The sequence below is a fragment of the Erpetoichthys calabaricus genome, chromosome 3 (assembly GCF_900747795.2).
Source record: "Erpetoichthys calabaricus chromosome 3, fErpCal1.3, whole genome shotgun sequence".
In the NCBI taxonomy this organism is placed as follows: Eukaryota; Metazoa; Chordata; class Cladistia; order Polypteriformes; family Polypteridae; genus Erpetoichthys; species Erpetoichthys calabaricus.
Genome location: NC_041396.2, coordinates 111,941,428 through 111,957,122, shown reverse-complemented (window position 1 = coordinate 111,957,122; position 15,695 = coordinate 111,941,428). Strand labels below are relative to the sequence as shown.

The 15,695-nt window shown below is 37.8% G+C and overlaps 1 protein-coding gene across 2 annotated transcripts in view; it reads right to left on the bottom strand.

Annotated features, from left to right (window-relative positions):
* LOC114648310 (CSC1-like protein 1) overlaps positions 1 to 9,295 on the bottom strand; it is a 178,682-nt gene extending 169,387 nt beyond the window's left edge. Inside the window, exon 1 of one of the 2 annotated variants that reach the window (XM_028797283.2) lies at positions 9,135 to 9,295. The gene's annotated coding sequence lies outside the window, so the exon portion shown is untranslated. The remainder of the gene's footprint in view (positions 1 to 9,134) is intronic. The other variant, XM_051925535.1, reaches the window with a different exon arrangement.
* Between the last annotated feature and the right edge of the window lie 6,400 nt (positions 9,296 to 15,695).

The window sequence follows — 15,695 nt, the reverse complement described above, 5'->3', positions numbered from 1 at the left end:
ACAATTTTATAGCTTTATAACTCAGAGCTGGATATTCTTTTTCGAGTGATATCCAAAATTGACACAATGATTGCATTTTATGTCTGGACACCAGAGTAACATCAGAAGACAACTCAATCTGTTTTTCTTTTTCACGAAGATCAAGTGCGCATGATTTTATATCTTCCAAGAAGTGATTATTAATCCAAAGGTTACCTTTACGAGGATCCTCATTTTCAGGAAAATAATTATTAAAGTTTTCAGCTAACACCCTTAAATGTTGACTTATCAATATGACTTTCTGGTTGACATCAGCAGAAATCAAAAATTCTCCCAAAAGTGGAAACATTGCTATATCTTCCTCTTGTACTCGACTATCCCAAAGAGCCAGCTTCTTTTTGAATTCATCCATTTTATTTCCCAGTGTAAAAATATTTGTACAAGACTCCTGAAGAGAAATATTAAGTTCGTTAAGAAGGCTAAATATGTCATACATGCAAGCTTAGCCATCCATTCCTAATTCAACAAAGGTTCTATTAGGTCTGATTTTCACTCTCGCAGAAACTGCTTTACTTCTCTCAGTTCAAAAAGGCATGCAAGAACCCTGCATGGAGAATGAGATGTTGGTGGTGCGAGTCCATACTTTCACACAGTGTCATGAACAGCCTGGAGTTCATAGCTCAACTATGAATTTCATTAATGATTTTCACAACATCATTCATCACAGTGTTTATAGTTCAGTAGAAAGCGTCTTTGTGGACAAAACTTCTGGGTGCACAACTTTATTTTTGCAACTAGTCCTGAGTGACATCCAGTTATGCTCACCACACCATAAGCCATGCGCTTGAAAATACTCATCAAGAGCATTAAATATCTCTGAACTAGTGGACCGTCCAGGTAAGTCAAGACAACAAAGAAGTTCTTCCCTTAAGTCTTCATCTTTACTATACCTCACGAAGCAAAGTAGAATAGCATGGTTACTCATGTCAGTTGATTCATCAAGTTCAATCACAAAACATCTCGATTTCTTTATTCCCTCTACAATTTGCTTTTCAATATCAGTGGCCATACCAACAATTACCCTCCGAAAGCAGTATAGTCTCTAGTTTTTTAGTGGCTCGAGGACCCAAAATTTCTTGTATGAGATCTAAGATGCAATGCTTTACTAAATCCTCACCAATATTAAATGTTTTTTTCATTTTAGTTATTAAATAACTAAGATAAGATGCGTGAAAAATAAGATGCGTGACACTACGAATTGTCACTAGTCCAAAGGCTTATCAGTAAAATCTCTATGCTTCAAATGCAAATGAAGAGCAAGTTTGGAAGGTTTCATAGCATCATTTGACAGAATTTCAGAACAAGCTACACACAAAGGCCGTGGCAATAGTTCACTGTCAGGGGCTACAATGAAACCAAGCTTTAAATACTCCTTATCATAATGCCTAACAAAGTTTCCTTTTCTATTTTTGGTTTGTATTGCACATTCTGAAGTATAAACATTTCTTTTTCTTTGTTTCTTCTAAACTTGAAGCACTAGTATTTGGCATAGTTTCAGTACCATCACCACTTTTCTCCTGAAAATTGTCATGTATCATCACTTTTACCTTATTCTTTCATGAAATTAATATAAATGTATTAAACCCAGTACATATAATGATTTTAAATACTCACAAAAATGCCTTGCTCCAAAACTGGTGTATCACCCAACTCTTATCCATTCAACTGCATACTACTATATATCTAACACATGAAATTAAACTCTAGTTAAATAAACATTGGAGAACTTCTAAAAGTTACTGTTAAAAATGCAAAAATTGACACCAATGACAGTCTGTTAGATGACTGCAGCTACATATCATTCATACCACTCACATCACTTGTAAAGAGGGATTGCACAGTGGTACACTGAAAAAATGCTACCTCACAGTTCCCTGAAACTAGAGTGTGACTCCATGCCTCATCATATTAAGTTTGCAAATTTAGATTTCTTCAGGGTTATCTGGTATCATCTAACATTCCAAAGCTACAAAGATTTGACACATAAGTGACTAACTTGGCCTGGAATAAGTGAATGAGTAAATGTCTGCCCTGCAAATGTCTGGCATCTACTCTAAAGTCGGTTCTTCCTTCGCACCCAAAGCTGTTAGGAGTGGTTTTGTTTCCCCAATACCCTGGAATGAAAACAGCAGGTTCAGAATCTTAGCCCGTTTCTCCTCAGCACAAAACACGTACAGTATTTTCTCCACACTATGCCATTCATCTTCCTCTATGATCAATCTCATCTCTATTCTTTACAGCCTTACTTCATATTTTGTTGCCATCGGTCACATCCATAAGGCATACCCTACATCTTACACAGCTTTTTTAACTTTATCCTCTAAAATGCTGGAGAAGCTTTTTTAAAGTCAGAATGAAAGACAACTCCCAGAATTTCTTCCATGCACCTCTCAACCCTTGCTATCACTGCATTTCTTAAACCTCCACCTGCATTCAACATCTCACCTAACTAGCAGATCCTCTCCTCTTTATCCAAAACAACTCAAATGCTCATACCTAAATTTACATTTAATACATCAGCATTTTGCACCCTTCTCACATACTTTCTAAAAACAAAGGTTGCAGTTGCTGAATGCAGATGCCTTACCCACCACTACTTCTTTTGTGCACCCAATTTTGATAACCCATACACAAGAATTATATTTTAATAATAACTCCATTGCACATGCCACACAGCCCTGCTCCCACTTTTTCCACTCCTCTTGTCCTTAACACTGCACTGTAATCTTGGTCTTCTTTATTTACTTTGAGGCTTTTACCTCCCAAACTAGCTTTACATTTCTGGAAAAAAATCCTCTAATGACCTGGGGTAGGAATAAGGTCACCACCTCTTGTGTATCATAATAGGCAGCTGAAAGATGTTAGAAAAGTAGAACAATTGGTGATGAAAATAGGCCATTCATACCAGCAGGCTTGACCAGGATATACATCTAAATTGTCCAGAAAACATCAAGTCAAGATGTTATGTTCCCGAAAGTCTTATTCAGCCAACATGCTTCTTTGTAATTTATTTCATGGTCTTTACAATAGGAAAAACTTTCTAACATTTAGGCAAAATCTGCCTCTAAAAAATCTCTAACCGTGGTTTATATTAAAATTGTTTTAAATATTTTAGTTATGTCACCGTTTATTCTCAGTTTACCTACACTGAAAAGGCGTGATTCCAACAATATTTCCTCATAGATCTCAGTCCTGAAATCAATCTAGCCACTCTCCTCTAGACTCTCTCTAGTGCTAGGTCTTTTTTATAATATGGAGAATAAAACTGTACCCAGTACTCCACGTAAGGCCTCACTACATAAGTTATATAATGCTATATAATGTTAAGCATAACCTCCCTTGAAATGGCCTCCATACATCTTGATTTACAACCTATCATCCTATTGGCCTTTTTGATCACTTCTGTACACGGTCTTCATACAGATAGCAACAGATCCACTATAACTCCCATTGTACTTTCAAATCTAATGGCTTTCTATTCTACACATAAGGCATTAAATGTATTTACTTTAAATTTTGTCTGCCACAAATCTGCCTAAAGCTGTAGCCTGTGTAAGACCCCATATAACAATTTAACCAGTTTTGCATCATTTGCCCTTCCATGTATTTTGGTGTTAGAATGGGCATCCACTCTTAAAAATCTGCTCCAGTACGCAACAAAAAATTAAAACACAGCAAATCTAACATCTATAATATTAATGTACTTTATAAACCATGCATGTAATTTACTTCCAGGATAAAATCATGTGAAATGCTTGAAAGAGAGTAATGACATTTAAAATTCACATATCAGTAGTATTGGGTTCAGAAGTCTTTATCATGACTGCGCAAAAAATAAAATAAAATAAAAGGTGGATATAGTGGTGTAAAGGGAGCAACAGGATATAGCAAAAAAACTCTGCCAATGATCCATTAAATTACTGCTTATTTGTGCATGGAGTGTTACTGTGTTAATCATTTGGGTGCTTACTTTATGCAGACCAACATTTAAATAATATGGTTATCTTAGCATTGCGGTCAACAGAATGAACACCTACATGGCAGAAATGCACCATCTGCCAATGGGCATTTTCAGTAAAATAAGCCTATAATAATAATTCCATATAATATATTCCATATTCTAGAATTATAATAATAATAATAATAATAATAATTCAACAAGCATAGGAAACTTCTGTAATAATTCCAGCAATGAAAGGCCTTGCCAGCACATTCCGATCTAAAAAGAGTTCCAAAACAGTAGCATTTCTTGTTTGTAGAACACAAACAAAGGTGTTAAACGGGACAATTTGTTACATGTTGTGTGTTTTTGTACTTAATTTTTTGAACAGCTAAAATCTAACACAACATTATGCAGTTCTGCATGATATACAGGAAGAGTGTAAGCAACCATTACTTAATTTGTAAATCATGCTTTTTTTTTATTGATTTACAGTATGTGTAAACTTTAGATGATACACACATTCAGTAAACCAACTGCTAGTTTCAACCATGTCTAGGTTAGGAAGTGAGCCTCTAATATTTTTTATATTTGAAAACGTAAGTCAACTTTCAATTTTGACTATGAAAAAAATTTTTTTAAACTGCATATGCCAGAGGAGGTTTTCAAACTGGCATACATTTCCAGAGCTGCAAGTAACATGTACAAAGTAGAGAGATAAACAAAAACAGCAAAACCCCACATTAACTATGAACTAAGAGACATGGCCACAAAACAAAACTTGGTAAATGTGTACCTTGTGAAAGGCACTATATAGCGCCCAACCCGGCACAGATTGAGGCAGAGGCACGTACTTAAATAAAACAGGCTTTTATTTTTCTTCAGCCGTGGGGCACGCCTTCCCTGTGTCCCACAGGCCCAACACAGTCCCAGAACACTCACACTAACTATAACAATCCTTCTGGCACCACCACTCCTCCTCAGGCTTCGTCCTCCTCCTCCCGACTCTGGCTCTCCTGAGTGGTGGTGGCTGGCCTTTTTTATACCCCACCTGGAAGCATTCCAGGTGCTTGATCACCTGGCCCTAATTGCATTTCCGGGTGGGGCTGAAGATTTGACCAGCCGGGCTGCAGACTCCATGCAGCTCCCCCTGGCAGCCATCCGAGCCCCCAACCAGGCTGTGGAGGACTCCATCTCTCATGGAGCCATGTGCCAGGTTGGGGAATCATCGTCTGCCAGGGAGGCTGCCACCAAGCGTCCCGGGGAAGTTATTGAGCTGTTCATGGTAGCTCCCCCGGAACAGATGCAGTAGGGGCGTCCCTGCCGGGCATGGGACCCGGCTGTCCTTCACAACCTACAATTACATGTAACTTTTCATCAGCTAATCAGATTGATCTACACTTAGTGGAGAGATATAACAAAACAAAAAAAGAAGCACACAGAGTGGGTAATGCCTGGTTTTCTAAATATCACTGCAAGTCATATCACATGACCAATCTTCAAACTATGGTTAAAGCCTCGGTGAGTTTCAATGGTAAAAATGGTTTCCTTTAACAGCTATACACACAGCTGTATAGCAGAGACAAGTACAAATAAAACATTTCATTTATTTAGTAAAATATTTAGACTGGCATGTACAGTAATCTCTTTACAAATATAAGCAGGGGAAAAAACTGAGCATATTATTAAAGTCATGAATGTGGTTATGTGCATGAATAATGGACTGGTACACTTTTCAGGACTATTCTTACTTGGCGTCTAATGTTGCCAGGCTCTGGCCCACTTAATCCTGAATTGGATTAAGCAGGTTTTATAAGTATTTGAGAGGATATATTCTTAAAGCCAAAATTAATGACTGTACCGATCATCTTAGTTTGCTTCATCCAATGCAGTATATGGCAGCACTGCACAGCATGTCCAAGCACCCACCAAAACTCACTCATACAGGAACAAGTTAGACTCAGAAATCAACATTACCTACAAGCCATTCAGATGCGAGGAGGTACTCTGTGCAAACATTCTCAAGAATACAGTAATATCCAGTGGCAAAAAAATGGAGAAACATCAATTAAGTTAAATAGTTTACTCACATAAAGATTCCGAAAATGGATGAATAAAGTAGTTTGGTAAATACTTTTTTGGGGTTTTAAAGGTGTCTTTGCTACATTTGCCTGCTGTGCATGTGTGTAGTTATTGCATTAGGCTGCCTTCATTTAAAACAATGTATTATTTTTAGAATGCTCTCTTTCTCTTGGCTGCATTGGTTGACTGGATTAAACCACAGAATTGTGCTACACTTCCAAAGTTGAACAGCTGTTGTGAGGGGTGGGATTAGTTGTTGAGGGTCCAGAGAAACTCTTCCTGCAGCTGGATGCTTTTGGAAGCAAAGTGATCCTAGTTCTGTATTGCATCTGTAAATAAATTAGACTAACAGTCTCTAAATATATTTAATGCTTTGACCAACAGTGTGACAAGTGCCATCAATTAATATTACAAAGAAAGCCACCAAAACTGGTATTCTCAAACCACTGACTGATGGCATGTAGAATAATTAATGGGTTTGTAAAGAGTGGATATAATCTTAAACAAGTTTATATTAAATCTGCAGTGCATTGCCACGCGTAGTGTTATTCTAATTATGATGCTGGGCTAAGGCAACCCACCCATAAGCCCAGCAAGTGAAGAACAGAGTTTCATAAAAACAAGAAAAAATATAAGTCTAAAAGTGACACAAACTGAGAGAAATCTAAATGTGGTATAGATGTACAGTAGTAAGTAGCTGCAGTGTAACAATCAAAATTAAAAAATTAGGAACATTTGGTACAACACATTTCTAACACTGTTTTACAATGGTATGAACTAGGATAAAAAAAACATCAGTTTTATACAGTACTTGGAAAATGGTGGAAAAATAATTTTTTATCACTTCAATAGTGACCACAACTACTCTCAATAATGTTACTTTGATATATTAAACAAAGAGGTGCCTTTTTTTTTTTTTTTTTTTTTTATATAAAGATAATGTAGCTTAACACATTTCCTTTATGAAAAAGGGAAGAGACTTGGAGCCTAATATTAACAGCAACATAAATGTTGCAAGCATTTTTACACCTTAAAAGACCAAGTTTTTACAGTAATTTATTAAACACTAATTATTCTCTATATTTCCACAACTACACTATATATTTAAAAAACACTAAACTCTCATTAAAATGACTGCTTCGCACAAAACTGTTTTGAGGTTGAAAGAATACCCAGGATATTACCATTATATCTGAAGCTGAACAAACAAAGAAGTTCATTTACTGCTGTTATTTTGCATCTAATTATCAGATTATCTGGAATGAAAACTTGCTGATACTGGCCCAGTGGTTGTCTTATTAAAAAAGAAAAAAAAGGGGGAGGCTGGAAGCAGTACATGTATCACATTTAAGATCATGATCCCAAATGGTTCCTAAATAGACACTGCTGTTACAGATACAACCTATTAGACTGATGCAAAAACAACTTTAAAAAATGTTGGATTACAAGTCAGCTGAAAAAGTGTTACACATTAATGGTAGTTTTATTAACATTTTTATCCATATGTTTATTTGGGAAAGTACTATTGCTCAGAGGACTGCTGCCGACTCTCAGACACAGGAGAGTGGATTCAGATCTTGTCCTGTCACCTCCGTGAAGTTTGCACAGTCTTTTAAAACTGTGTATTATTTTAGAATGTTACCTTTCTCTCGGGTTTGCATTGGTTCACAGCATTCAAACCATAGACTCGTGCTACAGTTCCAAAACTGAACGGCTGGTATGAGTGGTGGGATTAGTTGTCAAAGGGCCATAAAAAAGCCTTTCCGCAGATGGATGCTTTTGGAAGCAAAGGGATCCAGATGGGTATGTTTACATAATCTTTTCTCAGGCTATACAAATCCATTGTGGATATAATAGTGAACAAGAGTGATCTGTGATAGACTGGCACACAGGGTTGATTCATTCCTTACAATAACTACCACTAGAAAGTGCTACCCACCAACTCTTCACTTTGATTATGTGCATTTGGAAATGGATGAATGTATATATACTTGCACATGTCATCACTGTACAACGCAGAGTGTATTAAAACTAGAAATGACCTAATGAGTAGTCCTTCATGTTCTATCAAAACAATTGCCTTCAGAAAAGGAGGTAATTGCAATTGAAGGTACTTTTACATTTTAAATAAATCTGTCCTGTACAATAATACTTTCTCAACACGAATTTTTGCAATTTGTTTTCAGTTTGGAGGGTAACGTCACGATCAGTACAGTTACCACATGAGGTAATTAGCAGGGGGAAAACGTCTACTTTGCTCTTTACAATCACTTCAATAAAAATAAAAAAAGAGGAAAAAAAACTTTTTTTACTGTTGTTCCTTTTATTTGGTACTCACGGGTTATTAAATTATCTTTGCCATTTTAAATTGCTAACTGTCTCGTGTTGCAACTTTCGATTCCGGTCTTTATGAAATGTATTGAGATGAAGGCAGCACTAAGCGGTGCATTTTGTAATGCTAACTAAACGTTGTAATATGCAATCAACAAAAACCGGAAAACGTCTTTTGTCGATTCTAAATTGACCTTGTATCACTGGAGGTCTGTTGGCGAATAGCACCCCGTCCAGAGTCAAGTCCTGCCTCACTGACCCGGAGACCCGGATAATGTGGGTTTGGTTATACTTCGAGTGTACCCTACACTGGACCGGCGTCCTGTCTATATACTGTCTATCAGGATCTGCCTTTCCACAGGATTATGGGAGTATAGGAAATGGATGGATGGCATTTTTTTTTCGTAAAACCCCACTGCACTCCTCCCGTTCAAATAAAGATGTTTTTTAATCAAGACATTGCTTTAAAGTACTTACTGAAAATGCAAACGTTGAGTGCTGTATGGTTTATTTTTTCGTACGAATTCTCAGTGTCGCCTCTACTTTTTAAGTACAGTCGGTCCGCCCTTACATGTCATTTTTTAAAACGAATGAATTTGTGTCTTCCGCGTTCATTTTACCGCCTGCTCCGCAAACACTGTGCGCCCGCTTTTAATTAACTGACGAAAACCATTTTTCTATATTGCGTCACTGTTACTAATAAATTCATTAATACAAACGTAATAAATACTCTCTGACCTACCTGCTTGTCACACACTTTTCCCAAATCCAGTCGGCATGTTATGCCTCTGTTGCAACTCTAGAGGACTCCCTCGTCGAAAACTTAAAACAAAAAAACTTTGTACGTCAACTTAGGAAAGCAAATCACGTCACGCAGGTGTTGGATTTCAGTCCTGCAGTTAGTATTTGTTAAAATGAAGTGGGCGTGATACATGCAGAATAATATGCGTGTTTGAACCAATGATGATCTGCCCTGTGTAAATTAGGCATAGAAGGCGGTATTATGTAAATATATGTGAAAGGTGAGCGTTCACAACCGGGGCGTTGTAAAGAACAGCGCTCGCATTCGCTGCGATATCTTTACGTGGCTCTCGTGATCTCACGTGCTGTTTAAGATGCATCAGCAAATTAAAGAATAGGCAGAAATAATTTCCTTCTTCCCGTTCATCTTATATGTGATCAACCTTCTCCTGCACGTCCTCCACAAACAGACCCTTTTCTTTCAGATTGTTTATCCATCTACATCTGGTTTGGCATCCCTCGCTTTCTCTTTCCAAGTACTTCCATTTCCATCCCTCTTTTGCCCACATATTCATTGTCTCTCCTCATCACATGTCCATACCACTTCAACCAACTTCCCTGTACTTTCTTAGATACCTCTCCCACTTTTGTTATACCTCTGATTTTCTTATTTCTTATCCTGTCCTTCATTCTAACTCCACACATCCATCCCAGCATTCTCATTTCTGCCACCTTTAACTTCTTCTTCTGTGCTCCCTTTACTGCCCATGTGTCAGCTCCAGAAATAACATTGGCAGTTATCTCTCAACTAGTCCTGTTTGCTCATTTTATGGTAAAACATTCCCTAATTGTTTTTTTGGCCTTGTAATCTCTGCAGATATTTTTTTTTGTTCTGTCCTCCCCGGCCATCTGACTTAATCATTAAGAGACTTGAAAGTGAATCCATTGATAAGGTCTGTACTTGATCTATGACTTATATAGCTGTGTTATGTTGGTGCATATTGAATTATTATAATTTACTAATTTTGGTATGACATTTACTCATCTATTTTAATTTGTTTTTCTTTGCTTGAAACCTTTTTCTTTGACATCTGCTAAAGCACTTTGGCCTACATTCTTCATATAAAAACATGCTATAGAAATAACTGCCATTATTGAAATTTTGTCTGCCCCATTTTATCTCCCTTTCAAGTTAATGTTAAACAAAAGTGACTGCCAAAAATCCTACTTAACTTGGCAGTGACTTCTTAGTTAAACATATTTTAATTAATGTCTGTAGATAAATCACAGGAAGTTTTACAGGTACAAGGTTGCAAAATGCTGGGAAATTTTACGTAGTTGAAACCAGTATAAATAATTTCTAAGCAGTTTTATGAGCATACTGTATGTGCTTTAGCGCTAAGCCCACTTGCATCTTGCAGGCACATTTTAAGTTACTCAGACATTGTTTCTGTTTTGAAACTATTTATCCTTGCTTTTCCAAAAGTAAAGTTCATCCATTCTCTAAACACTCTTTATCCTTAGCAGGGTTGCAGGAAAACTGGAGCCCATCCCAGCAAGTACAGGGCGCAAGGCAAGACAGGATGCCAGTCCATTGCTGCCAACACCAAAGTCAATGCATAAAAATCATAATTAAATCTCAAATCTTCTTCTTCTTCTTTCGGCTGCTCCCGTTAGGGGTTGCGATAGCGGATCATCTTCTTCCATATCTTTCTTTCCTCTGCATCTTGTTCTTCTGTTACATCCATCACCTGCATGTCCTCCCTAACCACATCCATAAACCTCCTCTTAGGCCTTCCTCTTTTCCTCTTCCCTTTTTCCTCTTCCCTGGCAGCTCTATCCTTAGCATCCTTCTCCCAATATACTCAGCATCTCTTGTCTGCACATGTTCAAACCAACGCAATCTCGCCTCTCTGGATTTGTCTCCCAACCGTCCAACTTGAGCGGGTCCTCTAATGTACTCATTTCTAATCCTATCCATCCTCGTCACACCCAGTGCAAATCTTAGCATCTTTAACTCTGCCACCTCCAGCTCTGTCTCCTGCTTTCTGGTCAGTGCCACCGTCTCCAACCCATATAACATAGCTGGTCTCACTACTGTCCTGTAAACTTAGTAATTGATTTTTTATATATTTACTGGCCTACAGGTGTGTATTTACTCTCGAAAAGGCTTGTTTCAGTGTTGTTAGCAGTTATCCAACTACTTTTTTTCCCTCAACCCAGTTAATCTAATTTGGGATAGCAAGGGCCAGACTATGTCATGGCAGCAGCAGGAACCAGCCTTAGACAGGCTGCCAGTTTATCACAGGACACACTCATACACAAACCTACTGTCACTCATACTGTGCCAATTAATCCTAAATAGCTTTTCAGTATGAGCAGCAACTCATGCTGATAATGATACAAAATGATAATATAACCATGTGTTTAAATAGTAAAATGGGACGACTTGAGACTGTAGTGATATTCTTTCTATTTAAAGAACATTAACAAGCAGGAAATCCATTTCACACTAGTATTTCACCACATTTAATGTTATATTTTGACTTAGCCACAGGCCAGCGTGGTAGCTTATTATGACCAGCTCTCACTACTGCTTTTAATACTGTTGGACAGGTCACTGGCCTACAACAAGCATGCTATGTGCAGTGAAACTGGACTGAGCAGGACTTCACTCAGGAGGCACAAGGTGCAAAAGCAACACTCTACTATCAAACTGACCTACAGAGAGAGACTGCACAAAATAAATCGGAGTCCACCAAAACAAAACAAGAAAAATCGGATGCCCTTGTGGGCCTTATTAAACATTCCTTGCTCAAGTGTCTCTCCTTTTTCACATCCCATCTCTGTTTCTGCCTCCTTCTCATTCTGGACCCTAATCTCTCTTCTTCCCATCAGCTGTGTGTTCATTTGATGTCCTATTGACTCTACGCTCTGTTGTCATCTGGTGATCAGGCAGGATCCCCCTCCCAGGGTCACTCTCTTGTATATTTTAAATAAAACTGAATGTCCAGCAACATATCAAAGCATTAGCCTTTTTAATAAACCAGGTTCTTTATAATATTAATAATGACTTTGAAAAGTATAAATATCACTAATGCTAAAATGTTGCCCCTCAACTTTTTGACAGCCTCTTCCCTGAAAGTAATTGACCAATATCTATCTGCTTTGCTAAAAAATGTAGTTGAAGTGCGTATACATTGTGAGGGACAGCCAACGTCCCTACCCAGCCTGGCCACCCTCGAGGTGGAAGGGCAGGGGGAGACAGATTACAGAGGGCTTTTTCTCCCCTAGGATGCTAGATGGCAGAGAGCCCAGGCTCAGATCCCTGTATGGGTGCCCACAAGGCATGCTGGGTATTGTATTTTTTTGCCTTTTATAGAATTTATTAAAAGAATGTAACATTCCATACAATTAAGTCAAACTTAACAATTCAATTCAACCCCAACCCATGAGAAAGAGAGGAAGGCCAATAGCCAGAGGAAAACTTTGAGAGTAATAAAGAGGGAAAGGAGTCCTTCTCCCCAATATCAATGTTTATTCTAAAATGTTACTGATTATGTCCTGCCAGGTTTTAATAAAGTTTTGAAAGGATCCTCTAAGTGAGAATTAGATTTTTTCCAATTTCAAGTAGTATGTAACATCAGTTACACTCTGACTTAAAAGAAGTGGGCTAGGATTCTTCCAGTTGAGCAAATTAAGTCTACGTAACACCACACCAAACACAGCTATTAATGAATAAGGAAAGAGTGTGACACCAAGGCTGTCTGATAGGCATTTAAAAATTTTTCCAGAATGATGTTAATTGGTGCATGTCCAAAACATGTGGCCCAGTGAGGCTGGAGCTTAATTGTTATGTTCACAGGTTGGATCTTGCCCTGGAAACTTTTTGGACAATTTTAAACAAGATAGATGTGCTCAATAAAAGATTTTAAGTTGAATAATTGAATGCTTTGTGCATATTGAGCTACAGTGAATTCAGTGCATGGCTGATTTCCACTACTTTTCTGAAATGTTGAGTAAGAGATCCTTTCCCCACTGTACTCTGGGATATTTATAAGAAAGGGACTTTAAAATGGTCTTATAAATTATAGAAATGCTGTCTGAGTCTTCGAGACTGATCAATATTTCTTCTAGAATAGAAGTGGTGGGAGGTGATGAAAAATTGGGCAGATTTCATTTAGCAAATTTTCTGATTTGGAGATAGTGGAAAACTTGTGTTGATGGGAAGCTAAATGTGGAGTGTAATTGTTCGTAGGATGCAAAGACTTATTTATATACAATCCTCTAAATGATTTAATCCCATACGTTTTCCAAACATTAAAAACTGTGTAAGTTTGAAAGGGTGGTCATCATGTAGAGGTGCCATAGATAAAATATTCTCTAACTTGAAGTGCTTCCTATATTGGTTCCATATTCTGAGCGAATGAAGGACAAATGGGTTGTTACTATATATTGACGAAATGCTGGGTATTGTAGTCCCAGGGGACAGCCTTGTTGGGTCCCGTGAGCTCCACCAGGGGGAGCTGCAAGATTTGGGAGCCCCTGCAGCATCTTATCACTGGAAGCACTTCTGAGGATTAGATAAAAGAAGCTTTCTGACTCACATCAATAAGAAAGAATCAGGAGGAGGAGTATAATTGTTGTGTGGAGGAGGCAGTGACCAGTGACAGAAAGGAAGAAAACACTTGTACTGTACTGTGGTTCATTGTACTTGTGGCTATGGTGGTGGGAAATGCTTTCAGGGAAGAACTTCCCACAATAAAAGACTCTTTAGCCTTTTAATTTGTGTCTGAGCCTGCTTCTGTTTGGTGTTTGGGGAGCTGGAGTACCCCCTGGTGTCCACAACATGTAATCAAGGAAATTATTTTTGGAAATTTAATGAAGAACCTCCAATTACTACATTTAACAAACTATTTACATTGTTCAACCTTTAAAGTACTGGTGCAGAGTTAGTTCAAGTTTTCCACTAGTGGAAAAATTGTCACAGTATACTCCCATGTTCCATAAGTTGTGAACCAGAGGTGAGTAGTTCTAATTGCAACATTTTTTTGCAAAAGCAAACTTCGGATACCAGAACTTAAATCTTAGGAGGCACTGAGTTATTAGCTTCAAAGCTTCTTTGAAGCAAATGGTATCATTAGTATGCTACAGTAAACAGACATGTTACAGAGACCAGAGGCCTCATGTATAACGCCGTGCATAGAACTCACACTATAACATGGCGTAAGCACAAAAGCGGGACTGTGTGTATGCACAGAAAAATCCAGATGCAGGAATCTGTGCATACGCAAACTTTCACATTCTTCCACTACATATATCCCAATCAGCATGAAAAGTAACGCACGTGCACGCGCCTTCTGTCCCGCCCCAACTCCTCCCAGAATTATGCCTCTTTGAATATGCAAATCGATATAAATAGCCTTCTGTAAAAAGACAATGGGAAAAGCACAGGGGAAAATATAAGAATTTCAGCGAATACCAAGTGGAGGCAAAGGAAAAACTTACTATTTGTTGGTTTAAACAGTGGTATAATCAACAAAAGAAAGTTGATCGAGTGACATAGTGTTGTAAAAACTCGAAAGCTCAAGTTCACAAAGTCTCACAGTGCCCGAAATAAAAAAGAAGTTGTCACATATCAAAGTCGGCGTGAAAAGGCGACTCGTAGCCGACCGTCTAAGTGTCATATGAAAGCTTATTAGGGTACAGAGAAAAAAAATAGGCACACAGTGGGGAAAAAAGCACGAAATGTCAACTTTAATCTCGAAATTTCCACTTTAATCACATAGTTTATTTTGTCATTAAAGTAGAACATCATAAACTTCATCTTAAAATCGTTTATTTTACTAGTTTCTCAAATCCCATCGTAACTAAAGTAGGACGTTAAATGCTTTGTTCTGTGTTTGATCTTCTATGTGCTCTATGTGTGTGAATCACTACGTGCTTCCGTTCTTTCTCTTTCTCCAACAGGACACAGAATCCATTACATTTGTGACATTACAGCTCTCTGAATAATTAAAATATTGAGATATATACGTGATATCTTCTTCATGATGATAGGAATGAAAGCATGTTATTAAACATGGGAACACGGTGGCGCAGTGATTGTTCATATCTCACGCAAGAGGCTTGCTGCGCCATGCGCGACCTTAGATGAAATAATTTATTACAGAAGTACTGTCTCTTTCAAACGTACTAACCTTTTAAGTGCCTTGAGCATGGGAAAGGCGCTATATAAATAAAATGTATTATTATTATTATTATTATTAACCTCCAATTCCTGTCCTTACTTTTCTTTCTCCAAATACCCAATCGCCACACAATCAGCTCTGTAATAGACGTTAAGCCATCTGTAAGCTTAGAACGCTGATTCTTCAAAACTTTTAAGGAACATTGAAATATCTTCGTAGTACATGTTTAATTATTCTATCCGTCTATCCTTCCAGTGTTGCGTCAGCACCAGCAATAATACAGCGCAAGGCAGGAACTATCCATGAACTAGCTAGCGCTGCGGCACCGTATCCTCACATGTTTAATTATTAACAATACAGATTATTTAAAT